Source organism: Neophocaena asiaeorientalis, unplaced genomic scaffold, assembly GCF_003031525.2.
Source record: "Neophocaena asiaeorientalis asiaeorientalis breed wild unplaced genomic scaffold, Neophocaena_asiaeorientalis_V1.1 scaffold150, whole genome shotgun sequence".
In the NCBI taxonomy this organism is placed as follows: Eukaryota; Metazoa; Chordata; class Mammalia; order Artiodactyla; family Phocoenidae; genus Neophocaena; species Neophocaena asiaeorientalis.
Genome location: NW_020176571.1, coordinates 1,776,307 through 1,793,814, shown reverse-complemented (window position 1 = coordinate 1,793,814; position 17,508 = coordinate 1,776,307). Strand labels below are relative to the sequence as shown.

Below are 17,508 nucleotides of genomic sequence, written 5' to 3'. Positions count from 1 at the left end.
GGAAAGCAGGCAGTTGGTTTAGAAATCTTTATAAATAACACTTGGGTGTTTATAGAATAAGTGTTTGTCTTCCTTTACTGTTTCCTGCTTCCATAAGTTTATTGAATTCATTGTACCCAACTACACAGTGTGGAGCATTTCTCGCCTTTCGTGCTGATAAAATTAAGTAAATACATAATCGCTCCCATGTTAATAGCATATTCCTAGAGATAAGGAATTACTTCTTTCCATACCAGTCCTTTTAGAACCAGTGATCAGATCATTTTCTATGTTTTAATGCTTTGAGGAGTAGTCATATGCTTGCAAGTTTGTAATCGATTGGATAAATGTCCTTGTGCTCATATAGGACTATATACTTCAATTGATATCTACCTACTTGATACGGTAAGGGACTTAGATCCTGCATTGTTAAAGTATTCGACATTGAATTAGTCTTATACCGTGTTTAGAACTATGGGAATTTCTAATCTACACCTGGGGCAAAATACCTAATTGGAGACACCGCCTTTTTCAATATGAAATTTCAGAATTTATTTACTTAATAAAAGTTAAGAAGCAAACTGTTATCTTTTCTGTCCTCATTGTATGTGGATGCTCTATAATATTTTGTACCCTACTAGTTAACCCCCTCCTTTTTTTTATTTCCCTCGAGACTGTTTCTTCCCTTTGACTCTGTGGTACCTTTTTCTCATACTTCTTATTTATCTCTGGTAATGACCTTTTTTTGTTGTTTTGAACCGTAATCCTGTATTTTAGTTATTTGTTTGTAGATCTGTGTTCCCCACTTCACTATGAATCGTTTCTCATTTATCTCTCTCCATCACAGTACCTAGGACACATTAATTATTATAATATATAGTAGATAGTAAGTAATTATGGATGTGAACTGTTTGCACTATTTGAGCATTGGTGCTCCCTTCGGCCTGAGCTTGCCTGTCTGCCATCCGCACTCACTCTGGGCAGGCTTCCCTCCCTTTACTACTGAGAGGTTATATTGAAGAAGGGGAGCTCTGGAACCAGACTGCCTCCTGAGTCCTCTGTCTTCAGCCTGTTTTCACCTTTGAATTCCGACTTCACTCGCTGCTAAACAGCTTTTCACACAGTAAATACGGCAGTGTCGTTTCCCAACTTAAAATTCTTTCAGTAGCACCCATCTCCTGGAGGATAAACCTCAACTTCTTAGAGAGCCTTGTGCAGTCTAGTCTGAGCTGTCTTCCTAGCTCCTTCCTCTGCCCTCTCTTCTCTCCTCCTCTCCTGCCCCTTACTTACCCTTGCACCATACACGCAAACACCCTAAACACAATGAGTTTTGACCTCTTGTGGTTTGATGGTTTGCTGGAAATGGGGCCACTGCAGTGTCCGTGAGGAAGCAGTGATGTTTACTTTTGAGGAAGGCATTCCCCTCTTCAGATCTATTAATTCATTTAACGAACTTAAATTATTAAGTCTGGTCATTATTATTGGCCAGACACTGATAGGTGATAAGAGGGGGGGCAATAATACAAAGGTAAATAAAACCCCAGGAGTTCACAATAGAGAAGACAGGCTCAAAACGAACATAAGATGGTATCTGGTAAAGGTATGGAAGCTCAAAGGAAGAACCAGCTCACAGGGAATTTGATGGGGAGGAGATCACAGAGGAGATGATGACAAATGAGTTATGGTTTCAAGGTTAAGATTTTCGCCACAGAGGGAAGGAGGAGGGGGTGGGGGAGATTCATTCTGGGCTGGTCAGCGCTGGAGCTGCGTGGATGGAGGGAGCTGCTCGGTAGGGACAGACTGTACTTGAAGGCTGCGGAGGTCTTCCGTGCAGATGAAAGGAAGAGTGATCCCCGTCAGTCTGCAGCGCTAAAGGCATGGCTGTGTTCGGGCAGCAGCAGGCAGAAAGTTGGGAGTGCGCTATGAAGACATCCGTGTGTGTTTCCCAAGCTTTGGGCATTTTTCCTGTATTTCGAGCCTTTATTGTAAGGATATAAAAATAACAAGTTTGGGGCTTCCCTGATGGCGCAGTGGTTGAGAGTCCGCCTGCCGATGCAGGGAACACGAGTTCGTGCCCCGGTCCGGGAAGATCCCACATGCCGTGGAGCGGCTGGGCCCGTGAGCCATGGCCACTGAGCCTGCGCATCCGGAGCCTGTGCTCTGCAGCCGCAGAGGCCACAAGAGTGAGAGGCCCGCGTACCGCAAAAACAAAAACAAAAACAAGTTTGTATCTCTTAGGAATACCCTGTGGTCACTATGTGGGCAGTAGATGAGGTTGGGGAGCGGGCAACGAGAGCCTGTCGGGAGTGGGTATGGGAGCCCGAAGAAGCAACTTCAGTCAGGAAATGGCAGAAGGGGTGGCGAGTCTCTCAAGAGTAAAACAGAGAATTTAGGTCACTGGTACTTTCTGAGACTCCTGAGAGGCAGTACAGTTTTTTTTACATTACAGACTTCAGAGTCAAACAGGACTGGACACAAACCCTGTCTCCGCTGCCTACTCTGTAGGTGTGACCTTGGGCAAGCTACCCTCTGTGAACCAACTTCCATCACTTATAAGAATGAGCAGAGCAGTCACTACCCACAGGGATGCTGTCAGCATCTTGCCATGTGAAGAGAGCACGGTGTGGACCAGCTCCCGGTGCACGTTGGTCTCCTTCCTTCCTTTCCGTTCTCTTACTTTACATGTAAGGGAACTGGCATTCGGAATGGCCGAGGGATTCGTGCACAGTCAAAAGCCAGCTTAGTGACAGAACCGGTGCCAGATCCCACTTTGATTGCCACTGGATTCTTTCCACTATTCCAAGAAACATCCATATTCATTTAATTCTCATGTGTACAGTTTTCAATGAGAAAAGAAGACTATTGGTTCATCTTTTTTTTTCTATCCTGATAAGATCTGGGGCTTATAGAAATGGCTGTGAATTAAGCATTCATACACTGACCCCATTCCAGAAAGGCGGGTGTTGGATTCCAGCATATGAACATCTTCAGTGATGATAATTCCACTGTTCTCAGCAGTTTCTTTTAGGTCCGCCTCTTCTCAACTGGTACATTTCTCCAATTCTGAACTTCTGTCTTTATTGAAAATTGCTGTAACTTGCCTCAGTAGTCATTTTCCCATTTTGAGCCTGTTTGTATTTTCTAAACTTTTATTTCCAACTTGCTTTTCCAGTTTGCCAACCTCAATTTGTCCGTTTTAGGTTCTGTTGGATTAATTCAATTACCTCTGACTTTCTTTCCCACGTGTGATTTTCGTTACTCTTTCTGATTAAAAATGGGTAAGAGTTTGTGTACCTCAACAGTGGATTAATAAAGAGAATTCTAGTCTAGGAACTGAGAAACCTTCTTTTTCTTCCATCTCTCTTTTTATTGCTAGGCTTCTTCAGCATCACAATGGGGAAAATTACATTTGTAAAGTAATCTTATATCTTTAAAAAGAGAGTCCAAGTTGGTATACAGTATATGTTTTGTGAGGAATGTGAATATTCTATATGCTTTTGACAGTAAAGTTGGGCATAAGTATGTAGTGTCTGAAACCTGAATAATACTAATTTTAAAGCCTGAGTGTGGGCAGAAAGAATAGTACATCAGTTGCAGAGAAATTGTGTGGCCACGTTTTACCCAGAGAAAAATTAAAGACTTAAACCCACATTCCAAAATAGAAAAGACGTTGGGAAAATATTTTGCTTAGAAGGAATGATTGCTTTTTGTTTTTGTCTGCTTTAAAAAACAAAACAAAAAACCGGAAAACCCCATGTGTTTCTTCTTTTAAATGTGCAACACGAAAGTACTTCTTGAGACAATTGTTAGCTGTTTCTCCCTCCCACTGTGCTTTACTCTCTTTACCAGGATTTCAGTTCTGCTGTGTTACCTTCTAAGCTCTGCGTCTCAGTCAGACTTGAGCCCACGTTGTTAGGGTCATATCAGAGGTGAGTCAGTGCTCCTGTCTCCCCCGAACTCACATGTCCACTTTCCCACCCTTAGTCCTGATAATAGGGTATTCGAATGGTGACCGTGTAATGGCAAATCCAGTGTTAGGCATTTCCTACTCTGAGCTAATCGATCCAATAAATTAAAGTGGATAAATGGGTGCAGTAGGTTTAAAGCATACCTGTCTGTTATGGATTTGCTTTTACTTTAGAGAAGCCAGAAAGTCCAGGATGCCTTAAGAGGCTCAGCCTTCTCTCACCCTTGGCAGCTGACGGGCATACTGCTGAGGTGATACTGAACCTGAAAGTCTGCCCTCCTGGCCGAGTGGGAGGGGAACCCAGACGGCGCACTGGCCTCACTCTGGAGCCTGCCAAGCTTTTCACTTCTTCCTAGAACGCATCTCAAGAAGATTAACTGGTGGACTTTCCAGGGTACCTGTCACTCGTGGAGACCAAAGAAGAATATACATCGTGTTACTCTCAGCAGAGCAAGTCAGAGGTCATAGTCCCAGTCACTGTAATCCAGGCAAAGAGGAAACATTGGAAGGACTGTGTGTGTGTGTGTGTGTGTGTGTGTGTGTGAGTGTGGGGGGGGGGGCGGCAGAGAGAGAGAGAGAGAGAGAGAGAGAGAGAATGAGAATGAATTACGTGCAGAGAAGTAACTGTGGCCACGTTTTCCCCGGGGTGAGGATGAGGGAGATGCATATATTTAAGATATCTGACACCGCACATAGTAGGCCAAATTGGTCATCCCAGAATTATTAGCTACACCTGTTTCTTTGATTCCTGGGAATGTTTTCGAACCATCTCAAACTCAGTTGAAAACAATGTCAGTACTTAAAGTAAACCTTCCAGTGTTGTTTTCAGTCTCAGATGCTGGGGAATCTGTCATTATTCCAAATGGCGATTGTGCTTCCCCAGGTCTCACAGCAGCGAAGCAGTTGCTCCCTCTTCCGTCTGCCCACCCCTCCCCACCTCACATACCGCACCCCCGCGGGCAGCGGCACTTGGCGCACACGCTCTGCCCCGCACAGTGGCAGCTCGGTGTGAACACGCAAACATTGTTTAATTAATGAATGTTTACTAAACATGGAATATTGCTGGGCTTTGAAAGTCCCTAAAATTTAAAAATAATCAATTATATGTAGCAAAAAAATTTATTACTTTTGTAATGTATGATACCCTCTGCATTGCTCAGTGTTCCTTTTATAAACACTCCTGTAACCAAAAATCTTTACTTGTGAACAGCAAACCTTTACCTGATGAGTTGGAATGTCACCGTGTACTTACTAGGCGAGAAGAGCTGTGCGCCTCTTCCGTTACTTTGGCAAGTCGTTGTTTTGTGTCCTGTGATTTTTCTTTTTTAATAAGTCAATCAAATGCAATAAGATATTTTTTTATTTTCTGATAGTCTATAATTCAAGTAATAACATTTTGTGTGATTCCAGTGTTCAAGACATGGGGTGTTTTTTTTATGGAAAATTTTAAACATATTTAAAAATAGAACAAGTAGAACAGTGAACTTTGGTGTTTGTCATTCATCTTTAACAGTGATCAACTTATGACTAATTTTATTTTATCTGTATTCTTACTTCCCCCATTCTGTTTTATTTTGAAGCAAATTGTAGACATCATATTAGTTTATCCTAAGTCATTCCGTATATATTTCTAAAAGATGAGAGTTCTGTTTAAAACATGGCAACAGTACCATTATCACAGCTGAAAAAACTTAACAGTAATTCTTTATTTTCATCAAAGCTAGTGTTAACATTTGCCAGGCTGTTTCTAAATGGTTTGTACTTTTGATTATTTGTAGCTTGTGGAACTCAGCATCCAAACCAATGTCTATGTTGAGGCTGCTTTGTGTGTCTCAAGTCTTTTTTAAGTTCCCTTCCATCCCTTTTACCCCTTTCAGTATATTTGTTGAAAAAAAACCAAGTTCTTAGCCCTGCATTCTGGGTTTTGCTAATTGCATCGCTATGGAGACATTTAACATTTTTCCATTAATAGAATTTTTTATTATAAATTGCCTCTTAGATTTACAGGCTTGTCAGATTACAGTATCTTCAGTAATCATCTTCTTGTTGGTAATGTTGCTATTTAATCATATAGGTCAAAATTAGAATCTCAGCCATTTTTTAGTTGCGTGAATTCAAATAAGTTAATTAATTTGTGTCTCTCCCATCTCTGAAATGAAAATAATTATAGCGCCTCTTTAGGTTGTTGTGAGAATTAAATTAAATCAACATTGTTATCAGTCATGGTTGTGATCATAGTAATCAAAAGGTGTATCAATGGCTTAAAATTGGTCCTCTGATTTCAGGAAGTATTTGATAGGTCGTTTCCTACTTGTTATGTGATGAAACACGTGTCTTTCTGATATTCATAGAGAGGCTCCTTCTCCTTCCTTTCTTGGTCTTAGGCAGATATGAACTTAGGGAAGTTTTTTTTTATTTATGTAGTATCAATCCTTTTACTTGTTTTTTTAATGTTTCTTTAACATCTTGTTGGGGTGTAATTGCTTCACAATGGGGTGCTAGTTGGCGCTGCACAGCAAAGCGAATCAGCCACATGCATACGTGTGTTGTTCTCCATAGCAGCTGTATCAATTTACATTCCCAACAACAGTGCAAGAGGGTTCCCTTTTCTCCACACCCTCTCCAGTATTTATCATTTGTAGATTTTTTGATAATGGCCTTTCCTTCATTTTTAACTGGTCTCACCTTTTAAAACCTCTAGTAGTTGGATTTGGGACCTTCCTAGATTAATCCTCAATTTCTCTTATATTTTTAACTCTTTGGGTTTTATTTCTTCAGTTTCGGGGTTTTTTCTTGACTTCCTTTCAGTCCTTTTGAATTTTTTTTATTTTGGTAATGAGCGTTTTAACTGTCTTATAATCTGAATGTTCTTTTTTCATGACCTCCTAGATTTTGTTTTGTAGCTTTAATATCTTCTTGAATTTCTCTGAGAAAAGTAATTAGACCTTTTTAAGAACTTTCATCTGTTTCCTGAGTGGTATTTCCTTCTACCTCGGTTATTATTTATTTTCTGTTTCATTTTGGAGGTTTTCCACATACGTCTGATGATCCTTAATGGTCCATTCCTATTTAAGAACTGAGTTGATTGCAGTTGGTGGCTGCATTGAGATTCCTCTAGTGGTGTTTATAGCTTTACTTTCCTGCTAGGCCTCTCCTCTGAATGAGGCAGCTGGCAAATAGTTTTATTTACATAAACAGAACTTGTTAACTGTCAGACATCTCGTTAGGATGGGTGGGCATAGATCCAGGTTGGAGGATCCCCCCAGTCTAGAATGAAGAATTTACTCGGGGGCACCAGTTCTGACATAAGAGCTTCACATCTCCCTAAGTAGTTTGTTTGGTATCACAGAGGACCCAGTCACATTTCTTTGCTTGCTTGCTTGTTATAGCTGGGAAAATAATAAGCCGCATGTCCTGCATAAGAAGACAGGAAAGTGAGGAGGGGCAGCTGCTGCAGTGAGTTAGTAGTCAGAGTTTGAATGAATTCCCTTGTTTTGGGCTCCTCCTTTCTGTCCCGCCCACAGGCTCGTGTGAGTCCTGAATTTCTCTGGAGTCTTTGAGGGAGGACTTGCTCCCATCTCACCGTTAGCCTCCTGCTGCATTTCCCTGGACTGCGGGATGCTCCTCCAGTCCTGTTCACCTGGCAGCACACTTGCTTCTTTTCATCTCTTTCAGAAATTCTCTGAGCGCTCCCGTCTGATACTGATACTAAAGAGATACAAACAGGAAATAAACCCAGAACAGAAGTTATTTCCTTTTATCTTTCTTCAGTATCATTTTAATGGAGTCTCCATTGGATTGGAGGAGCTTTCAGACACCAAGCTGAAAGGGATAATGGGAAGTGCATATCGCTACTGACAAATGACACAGTTATTGAAGATCAGTTCATTCATTCATTCACCAGACATTGATTAAGTAGCATTATGTGCTAGAAAGTACTCTAATATCAAGAGGTACACAAGTGATCAAGACAGATAAGAGCCCTGCCTTTATGGAGGTGGAGGATAGGATACTTTTTAGTGTATTTTAGACATAAAATAAGTAAACAAATAAGATAGTTTCAGACAAGGATTAAGTAACGGGAAGAAAATGTAAGAGATCTTTCATAAAAATTGACTGCTGGAGGGATCTTATAGTATGTTGGGGTTGGGGAAAATTTTAGATCAGGGGGTCTAAGAATGCTTCTTTCAGGTCTTCCTTGAACTTTATCTCCTTAATGTTGTAAAGAAGTTAGCCATGTGACTGTCTGGGGTAAGAGCATTCCAGGCATAAATTGGTGCAAATACAGAGGCCCTGAGGCAGGATTGAACTTGGTCTGTTAGAAAAACAGAAACAAAACCATTGAGTGTAATAAATGAGGGGATTCATAGGAAATGTGCCCAAAGATGTAGGCAAGACCCAGGTCATTTAAAGTCTTAAAGGAGTTTGAATTTTATTCTAAATAGAGTGGGAAACCGTCAGAGAATTTTGACCAGGGTGGTGGCGTGGTGTAATTTATGTTTTTAATGTTTACAGATCTATAATATATGTTGTAAGTTGAGCCTTTGGCATTCTGATGGTTTGGATATTGGGGATGAAGGAAATGGAGGAAGATTGCTCATTTCGTTTTGGCTTGAATAATTGATCCCGCATAGTTCTATGGATATTTTTATTCTGCTCTGGTGATGTGCCCTGGGTGGCCCAGATTTCAGCACTGGCCACAGTGGTGACCCTTACTCAGGTTGCAAGATCTCTAGTTTACACTCAAGTGCTCAGACATTTATTCAGCATAGCCAGGATGGATGGAACCAGAGGGACCTCCAGGCTTAGCAGTATACTGTGCTGGAAGTAGTCCTCTCCCACCAAACTGTCATGCTTTTGAATTTGAGATGACTTTCCGTTTTAAAGCAGCCCCCTGAACGTGAGAAGTACGCTGTTCAATTTACGTAAGTGGGAAGGTTCTGCCATGGTTGCTTGGTCCAGTTTTTCAATCGTAAAAGCCTGTAGTAGCGAATCCAGATGTATTCAAGGGCTAAGCAGATAATGTAAATTATTGAAATGGAAAATAATATAAATGATTAAAGTGAGACGGTGTCAAAGCATGCATGTTCACTTAAAAACAAAATACCATGCAGATGAGACACTTGTGTAAACCATATATAGACTGCGGGAAGCAATTTCTGGCACCTCTCTAATCTTGTCAACAGTTCTTTGTGGGGGAGCAGTAAATTTTTATTTTTCAAAGTGGAAAGACAAGTGACATCAGCATTGTGGAGGCATAAGATGTTTGCTCCCACCTCCACCCCCCCCCCCCAAAATATTCAGCATCCATCTAGGAATAAAAGTGTCTTCATGGGAGCTGTAGGATCTGTCATCATACACAAAGAGATCTGGAAGGAATATCGCCCACCCATGCATTGTGTATGTAATAGGCAGACAGACCTCATTCCCTGCTGTAGACCCTGAAGTGACTCGTGAACCAGCTCCGGGTCCTCTTGACTGAGGTCTGGGAGCCCCTGGAGAACACTGACTTAAACAGTCACCCACAGAGAAGAGAGCCTTTGTGGAAGTCCAGGTTTACAGAAGATCTAGCACTCCACTGGAGTAAAAAAAGTGAGTTTGGATGCACTTAAGCAGGCAGTGAGTAAAGTCTGGTGGTGGCTGCACCTTCAAACGTGAAGGCAGCAATCAAAACTCAAAGGAACATCGAAAATCAAGGAAGCACGACACCACTGAAGGATCACAGTAGCCTTCCGTACTGAGCCTAAAGATGTGGAGATCCATGATTTACTCAGTAAAGAATTCAAAATATCTGTTTCAAGGAAACTCAGTGAACTGCCGGAAAACAGAAAGACAATTTGGTGAAATCAGGAAAATAATATAGGGACAAAATGAGAAGTTTAGTGAGATAAGAAATCATGAAAAAGAACCAAACAGAAATTCCTCTCTCTCCCCTTCTCTAACTGAAGGATTCCTTGTGTGTGGGCTCTTGGCCTCCTGGAAGTTATTGTGTCTCTTGCATCATGAAGGGAGAAAGGTTGAGATGCAGACTTAGACAGGCTAAGAGAGGCCAGATCGATCCATTTGAGGATCAGTGAATTTCATTCATTTCATTGAGTGTAATGAAAAGTCTGTTGCATCAGCAGCAGACCTGGTCAAGCAGAGTAAAGAATCAGTGAGAATGAAGACATGAGCTTTGAAATTACCCAGTCAGAGGAGAACAACAGTAAGACAAGAGTGAGGAATACCCAGATGATCTGTGGGATACCATCAGGAGAACCAATTTGTGAATTATTGGGGTTCCAAAAGGAGAAGAGGGTGAGAAGAGGGCAGAAAGCTTAGTTAAAGAAATAATAACTGAGAACTTGCCAAATCTGGGGAGAGATTTGGATATTGAAGTACATGAACCTCATAAGTCACCAAACAAAACAACGTAAAGAAATCCTCTCCTTCCTATCCAGCATAGTACTGATACTCCTTGCCAGCACAATTAAACAAGGAATAGAAATAAAAGGCATCAGGGGTGAAAAGGAAGAAGTAAAGTTGTCTCTATTTGTACATAACATGATTTTATATATAGAAAATCCTAAAGATAGGACCAAAAAACTTAGATCTAATTAACAAAGTCAGTAAAGTTGCAGGACAGAATCAACATACAAAAATCAGTTGCATTTCTATACACTGACAACAAATTATCTGAAAAAGAAGTAAAGAAAATGATCCTATTTATAATAATATCAAAACAATAAAATACTAAAAATAAATTTAACCAAGGAGGTAAAAGATCTATATATGGAAAACTCTAAGACTTTGATGAAAGATATTGAAGAAGACACAAATAAATGGAAAGATATCCTGTGTTTATGGATTAGAAGAATTAATATTCAATATTAATTAACGTATAGACGTTATGTTAAATGTCTGTACTATCCAAAGCTATCTATAGACACCTTATCTCTCCTAAGATTCCAATGGCATTTCTTACGGAAGTAGAAAAAACAATTGTAAAATTTCTATGGAGCCACAAAAGACCTCAAGTAGCCAAAGCAATCCTGAGAAAGAAGAACAAAGCTGGAGGCATCACTCCTCCTGATTTCAAACTATATATGAAGCTATAGTGATCAAAAGACTACGGTGCTGGCATAAAAACAGACATATAGACCAATGGAACAGAATTGAAAGCCCCGAAAGAAACCCATACGTACATGCTCAATTAGTTTATGACAAAAAGAGCCAAGAATACTCAGTGGGAAAAGGAAAGTCTCTCAATAAATGATGTTGGGAAAACTGGACCACTACATGCAAAAGAATGAAACTGGACCCCTGTCTTACACCATACACAAAAAATCAAAAATCAACTCAAAATAGATTAAAGACTTGAACATAAAACCTGAAACCATAAAGCTCCTAGAAGAAAACATAGGGTTAAGCCCTTGATATTGGTCTTGGCAATGATTTTTTGGATTTGATACCAAAAGTAAAGGCAACAAAAGCAAAAACCAACATGCGGGACTACATCAAACTGAAACACTTCTGCACAGCAAAGGTAACCATCAAGAAAATGAAAAGGCAATCTACCAAATGGGAGAAAATATTTGCAAGTCATGTCTGATAAGGGGTTGATACCAATATACATGAACTCATACAACTCAGTGGCAAAAAAACCCTAAATAATCCAATTAAAAATGGACAAAGTACCCAAATAGTCATTTTTCCAAAGAAGATACTCACATGGCCAACAGGTATGTGGGAAGGTGTTCAGCATGACTAATCATCAGGGAAATGCAAATGCAAACCGCGATATGAGATATCACCTCCCACCTGTTAGAATGACTGTCATAAAAAAAAAACAAGAAGTAACAAGTGTTGGTGAGGATGTGGAGAAAAGGGAACCCTTGCGCACTGTTGGTGAGAATGTAAATTGGTACAACCACCATGGGAGACAGAGTTTCCTCAAAAAATTAAAGATAGAACTATCATATGATCCAGCAGCCCCACTTCTGGGTACATATTGTAAGAAAATAAAATCACTGTCTGGAAAAGATATCTGCTGCATCCCCACGTTCACTGCAGCATTATTTACAATTACCAAGACATGGACACAACCTAAGTGTCCATCAACAGATGAATGGTTAAAGAAAATGTCTCACACAAGAATATTACTCAGCCATGAAAAAGGAAGGAAATCTTGTCATTTGCAATACGTGGGATAGACTTAGAGGACATTATGCTAAGTAAAGTAAGTCAAAGAAAGACAAATATTGAAAGATCTTATTTAACGTGTGGAATCAGCAAAAAAAAAAAAAAAAACATCAAAAAGAGGTTAGATATGTGGTTACTGGAGGTGGGCAGTGGGGGAATTGGGTGAGGGTGGTCAAGATGTACAAACTTCCTGTTATAAGATTAATAAGCACCACGGGTGTAATGTACAACATGGAGTCTGCAGTTAACACTGATCTGTGGTATAGTTGAAAGCTGCCAAGAGAGTAAACCCTAAAAAATTCTCATCGCGAGGGAAAAAAATGTTTGGTACTATGTGAGGTGATGGATGTTAACTAGACTTATATGTGGTAATCATTTCTCTATATGTCATTATGTCATGTACCTTAAACTTATACAGTGTTCTGTGTTGATTCTATTTCCATAAAACTGATAAAGAAAAAAGAAATCTCTCCAAAAAACTTCTAATAAAGTTGTCAAAAACAAGAGACAAGCAGAGAATCTTAAAAGCAGGAGAGAAAAAAGCTTAAATAACTTACAAGGGAATCCCTATAAGGCTGTTTGCTTTATCAGCAGAAACCTTACCCCCAGGGGAGAGTGGGATGATACATTCAAGCCGCTGGAAGAAAAAAACTGCCGACCAAGAATACTTTACCTGGCAAAGCTGTCCTTGAGAAACTGAAGGAGAGATTAAGAGTTTCCCAGACAAACAAAAGCTGAGGGAGCTCATCATCACTGGACCTGCCTTATCAGAAATGCTGAAAGGAGTTTTGCAAGCTGAAGTGAAAGGTTGCTAATTAGTGACTTGAAGACATGAAAATATACAACACACTGGTAAAGGGAAGTATATAATCAAATTCAGAATATTCTAATACTGTAATGTGGTGGCGTTTTAACTCTGATATAAAACGAGAGTTTTAAAATTCTGGAGTTAGGGCTTCCCTGGTGGCGCCGTGGTTGAGAGTCCGCCTGCCGATGCAGGGGACGCGGGTTCGTGCCCCGGTCCGGGAAGATCCCACGTGCCGCGGAGCGGCTGGGCCCGTGAGCCATGGCCGCTGAGCCTGCGTGACCGGAGCCTGTGCTCCGCAGCGGGAGAGGCCAGAACAGTGAGAGGCCCGCGTACCGCAAAAAAAAACCAAAACCAAAACCAAAGCAAAATAAAATTCTGGAGTTAAAGGATAAGAGTATTAAAAATAACTGTAACTGCTGTAATTTGTTAATTAATACACAGTATTAAAAGAGATAAAATGTGACTTCAAAACCATAAAAGGGAGTGGGTAAAGGGGTAGAGATTTTATGTATGATCTAAGTTGTTACTACCTTGAAATAGACTATTAGAGCTATAAAATGTTTTATTTCAGCCTCATGGTAACCGCAAAGCAGAAACCTACAGTAGAGTCACAAAAGATAAAGAGAAGGGAATCAAAGCATAGCACTGTGGAAAATCACCATTTCACAAAGGAAGGCAGTAAGAGAGGAAGAAAGGAACAAGGGAACCAGAAAACAGCCAGAAAACTATGAATAAGATGGCATATTAGGAAGTGCTTACCTACAATAATTGCTCTAAATGTAAACGGGTTGAATTCTCTTATCAAAACACATAGATTAGCTGTATGGATAAAATAACAAGACCCAACCATATGCTGCCTACGAGAGACTCACTGTGGCTTTAAAGAAACACATAGGCTCAAAGTGAAAGAATGGAGAAAGATATTCCCTTAAAGTAGAAACAAAACGAGAGCAGGTGTAGTTACACTAGACAAAATGGGCTTTAAGCCAAAAACAGTAACTAGAGACAAAAAGATCATTATGTAATGACTAAGGGGTCAGTTCATCAAGAAGACAGAATAGTCATAATTTTATATGTTCCCAACATTGGAACACCTGAAAATGTTAAGCAAATACAAACAGATCTGAAGGCAGCAGTAGAGAATACAGTAAAAGCAGGTACTTCAGCACCCCACTTTAAACAGTGGCTGAGTCTTCTGCAGAAAATCAACAAGGAAACACTGGACTTGAATCAGAGTGGAACGGTTTTATTTTTTTCTTGTTATAAAAGAGTACATGCTGATATGTTTAAATCCAGTTATTTCATAAACATTTAGAAAGGGAAATTAAAATCACTTGCAGTCCTACCCTAGAGCTAACTAATTATTTGTTGTATGACTATTCTTCATTCTGTTTGTATCTCCATATAAAGATTTTTACCACCTAGCAATAAATATGAAAATCTTTCTAAATCAGTTAATGATTTATATCATTATTTTAAATATCATAATATTCCACTGAATGATATACCACCAGCTATTTTTCTGGTCTCCTTTGGTTAAAGTGTTTTCCAGTTCCTGTTATTTTAACTCTAAGTGGTATATTGCCACTTCATTCCACCTCTGTTTTTACTGTTCTTCCAGAGAAACAAATAAATACTGATTTAAAACATTGGATATTAACATTTCTATTTTCCCATGAAATTCCATTCATTCTATACTATAGGAAATACGTGACAGAATTGGGGGATTAAATGAGGATTCCCAGAGATATAAACTATATCCCACAAATACATATCATCTACTAGAGAAATTTAGTTACTTAACTTATTCAGTCATGAAAACTGTTGTGTGTCTACCATGTGTTTAGGCATTGCTCTAGAATAGGCTTTCCTAGGTGTTGTAGTTATGTTTTTTAACTTGCAGTTGCCTTTCTTTAATTCAAATTTTAAAAATTTATTTATTTATTTATTTGGTTGCATCGGGTCTTAGTTGTGGCACATGGGATCTTTGTTGCAGCATGCAGGATCTTTTGTTGCGGTGTGTGGGCTTCTCTAGTTGTGGTGCACAGGCTCCAGAGTGCGTGGGCTCAGTAGTTGTGGCACATGGGCTCCAGAGCCTGTGAGCTCTGTAGCTGCAGCACGCAGGCTTAGTTGCCCCGCAGCACGTGGGATCTTAGTCCCCCGACAAGGGATCAAACCCGCGTCCCCTGCAGTGGAAGGTGGATTCTTAACCACTGGACCACCAGAGTAGTCCCTAATTCAAATTTTTTATTGAAATAAAAAAAACATAGCTCTTTCACTGGAGGCTCGCACGCCACCACTGAGGCCGCCACCATTTCCCTAGCGATCCCTGAGAAAGTCCACCATATTCGCGAGCACTCAGCACCCACATCGGTGGGCGATGGAAGATTGCCTTTGCCATCGCTGCAATTAAGGGTGTGGGGTGAAGATCCGCCCTTGTGGTGTTGAGGAAAGCAGACGTGGACCTGACCAGGACAGCCCACTGAGGATGAGGTGCAACGTGTGGTCACCATCATGCAGAATCCACGCCAGTACAGGACCCCAGACTGGTTCTTAGACAGACAGAGGACCTGAAGGATGGAAAACACAGCCAGGTCCTGGCCAAGGGTCCGGACAACAAGCTCCGGGAAGACCTGGAGCGACCGGAGCAGGCTTGGACCCACATAGGCTGTGCCACTTCTGGGGACTTGGTGTCCAGGCCAGCACACCAAGACCACGGGCCGCCATGGCTGTACTGCAAGTGTACCCAAGAAGAAATAAATTTGTGGGCGTTATCTGTTAATAAGTAGTTTATACAGTTAAAGAAAACACATAACATAAAATTTACCATCTTAATCATTTTTAAATGCAGTTCCATAGTGTTAACCAATCTCCAGAACATTGCATCTTGCATTAAAGAGCTCGTCCTTTCCCCCTGGCCCCAGCCCCTGGTCACCACCGTTCTACTTTATGTTACTATGAATTTGACTAACTTAGGTAAGTCTTCTAAGTGGAATCAAACAGAATGGCTTTTTTTGACTGGCTTTTATCACATAGCATGATGAACTCAGGTTTCATCCATGTTGTAGCGTGCGTCAGGATTCATTTGAGCCTCCAAGATCAGCCTGGCATACTTAAGGTAATTCTGTGGACAAGTTTGTTTCTGAATCACTGAGTGGATATTCAAACCTTTGTCTGAACTTTGGAAAAATATTTATCAGAATTTCTTCTTGTATTTCAGAGAGAGATAAACAGTTGGTGCCAGTTACTGGCCTGTCTTGGGAATTCACGAAGGCAGGAAATCATAATATATTGTGTTGATGGATATAAAAGACATATGAGCTGGGTTCAGCGGGAGCTTGAAGCAAGCGAGGGACCCAAGTCTACCCGGGATGTGGTTAAGGCAGGCGTCACAGACCCCCTAGCTGTCTCTTAGGAGGAATAAGAGAAGAGAGCTTTGAAAGTATTAATAGACCAAATAAAGTAGAAAATGAAAAGTCATAGAGGTATGAAATGCTAAGGTGTATTTGAGGAACCATCAGACATTTAGTATTGCTGGAGCAAAGAATATTTGAGGCCAATTCTGAAGGAAGATGCCGGAAGGGCCTTGTATGCTATGCCACTAATTAAAATGTTTATTCTGTAGACATAGGGAACAGGGAAGTGACACAGTCCGATCCATATTTCAGGAAAATAGTGCTGGTTCTATTAAGGATGGATTGGAATGGGGAGAGACCGGAGCAGAAGACCAGCAAGGAATCCGTTGGATGAGTCCAGACAGGAATACTCTCTAAATTTAAGAATTAAGCACACTCAAAGATTAATGAGATAAATACCTAGGTGATCTTTTTGCCTGTCACTCATGCTGTCCACAACTCCTGACAGCCCCTGAACTGATCAGTCCTGGCAGTCGGCAGCTTTGAAGTGTTTATTCAGAAATGTCCCTGTTTGTACAGACAGGTGTGAGAGTTCCTGGGCTTAAAGCAGATATTGCAGCTCTTCTGGGATTTCTTGTGTCGGCACCATGAGACCAGCAGAGCCCTGTGCAGACAAGCTTCCGAAGCAAAGGACCGTTTTTTTCCATTATAGACTCCATCACGCCAAGGAGAGTACCATTTGTTGCAACTAGTTAACCTGTATCATTGATTTTAAAATATTTCATGGCACATTCAAATGATAGCAGTTTTGGTATTAATCTTTGTAATTTACAGTTTGGGAACTCTGCTTCTCATTATTTTTGGCATGAAGACATTCCATCCAGTCATCATGCTACTTTTATTTTTTTATTATCTACCTACCTACTTACTTAGTAACTTTTTTATTTATGGCTGCGTTGGGTCTTCGTTGCTGCACACGGGCTTTCTCTAATTGCAGCGAGCGGGGGCTACTCTTCGTTGCAGTGCATGGGCTCCTCATTGCAGTGGCTTCTCTTGTTGCGGAGCACGGGCTCTCGGCGCGCGGGCTCAGTAGTTGTGGCTCATGGGCTCTAGAGCACAGGCTCAGTAGTTGTGGCACACAGGCTTAGTTGCTCCACTGCACGTGGGATCTTCCCAGACCAGGGCTCGAACCCGTGTCGCCGCATTGGCAGGCAGAT

The 17,508-nt window shown here is 40.8% G+C and overlaps 1 protein-coding gene and 1 pseudogene across 5 annotated transcripts in view; both read left to right on the top strand.

Annotated features, from left to right (window-relative positions):
* Positions 1-17,508, top strand: part of ERC1 (ELKS/RAB6-interacting/CAST family member 1) — a 348,818-nt gene that overhangs the window by 214,220 nt on the left and 117,090 nt on the right. The window lies entirely within an intron of this gene.
* On the top strand, positions 1,857-15,695 carry LOC112391636 (40S ribosomal protein S18 pseudogene; annotated as a pseudogene).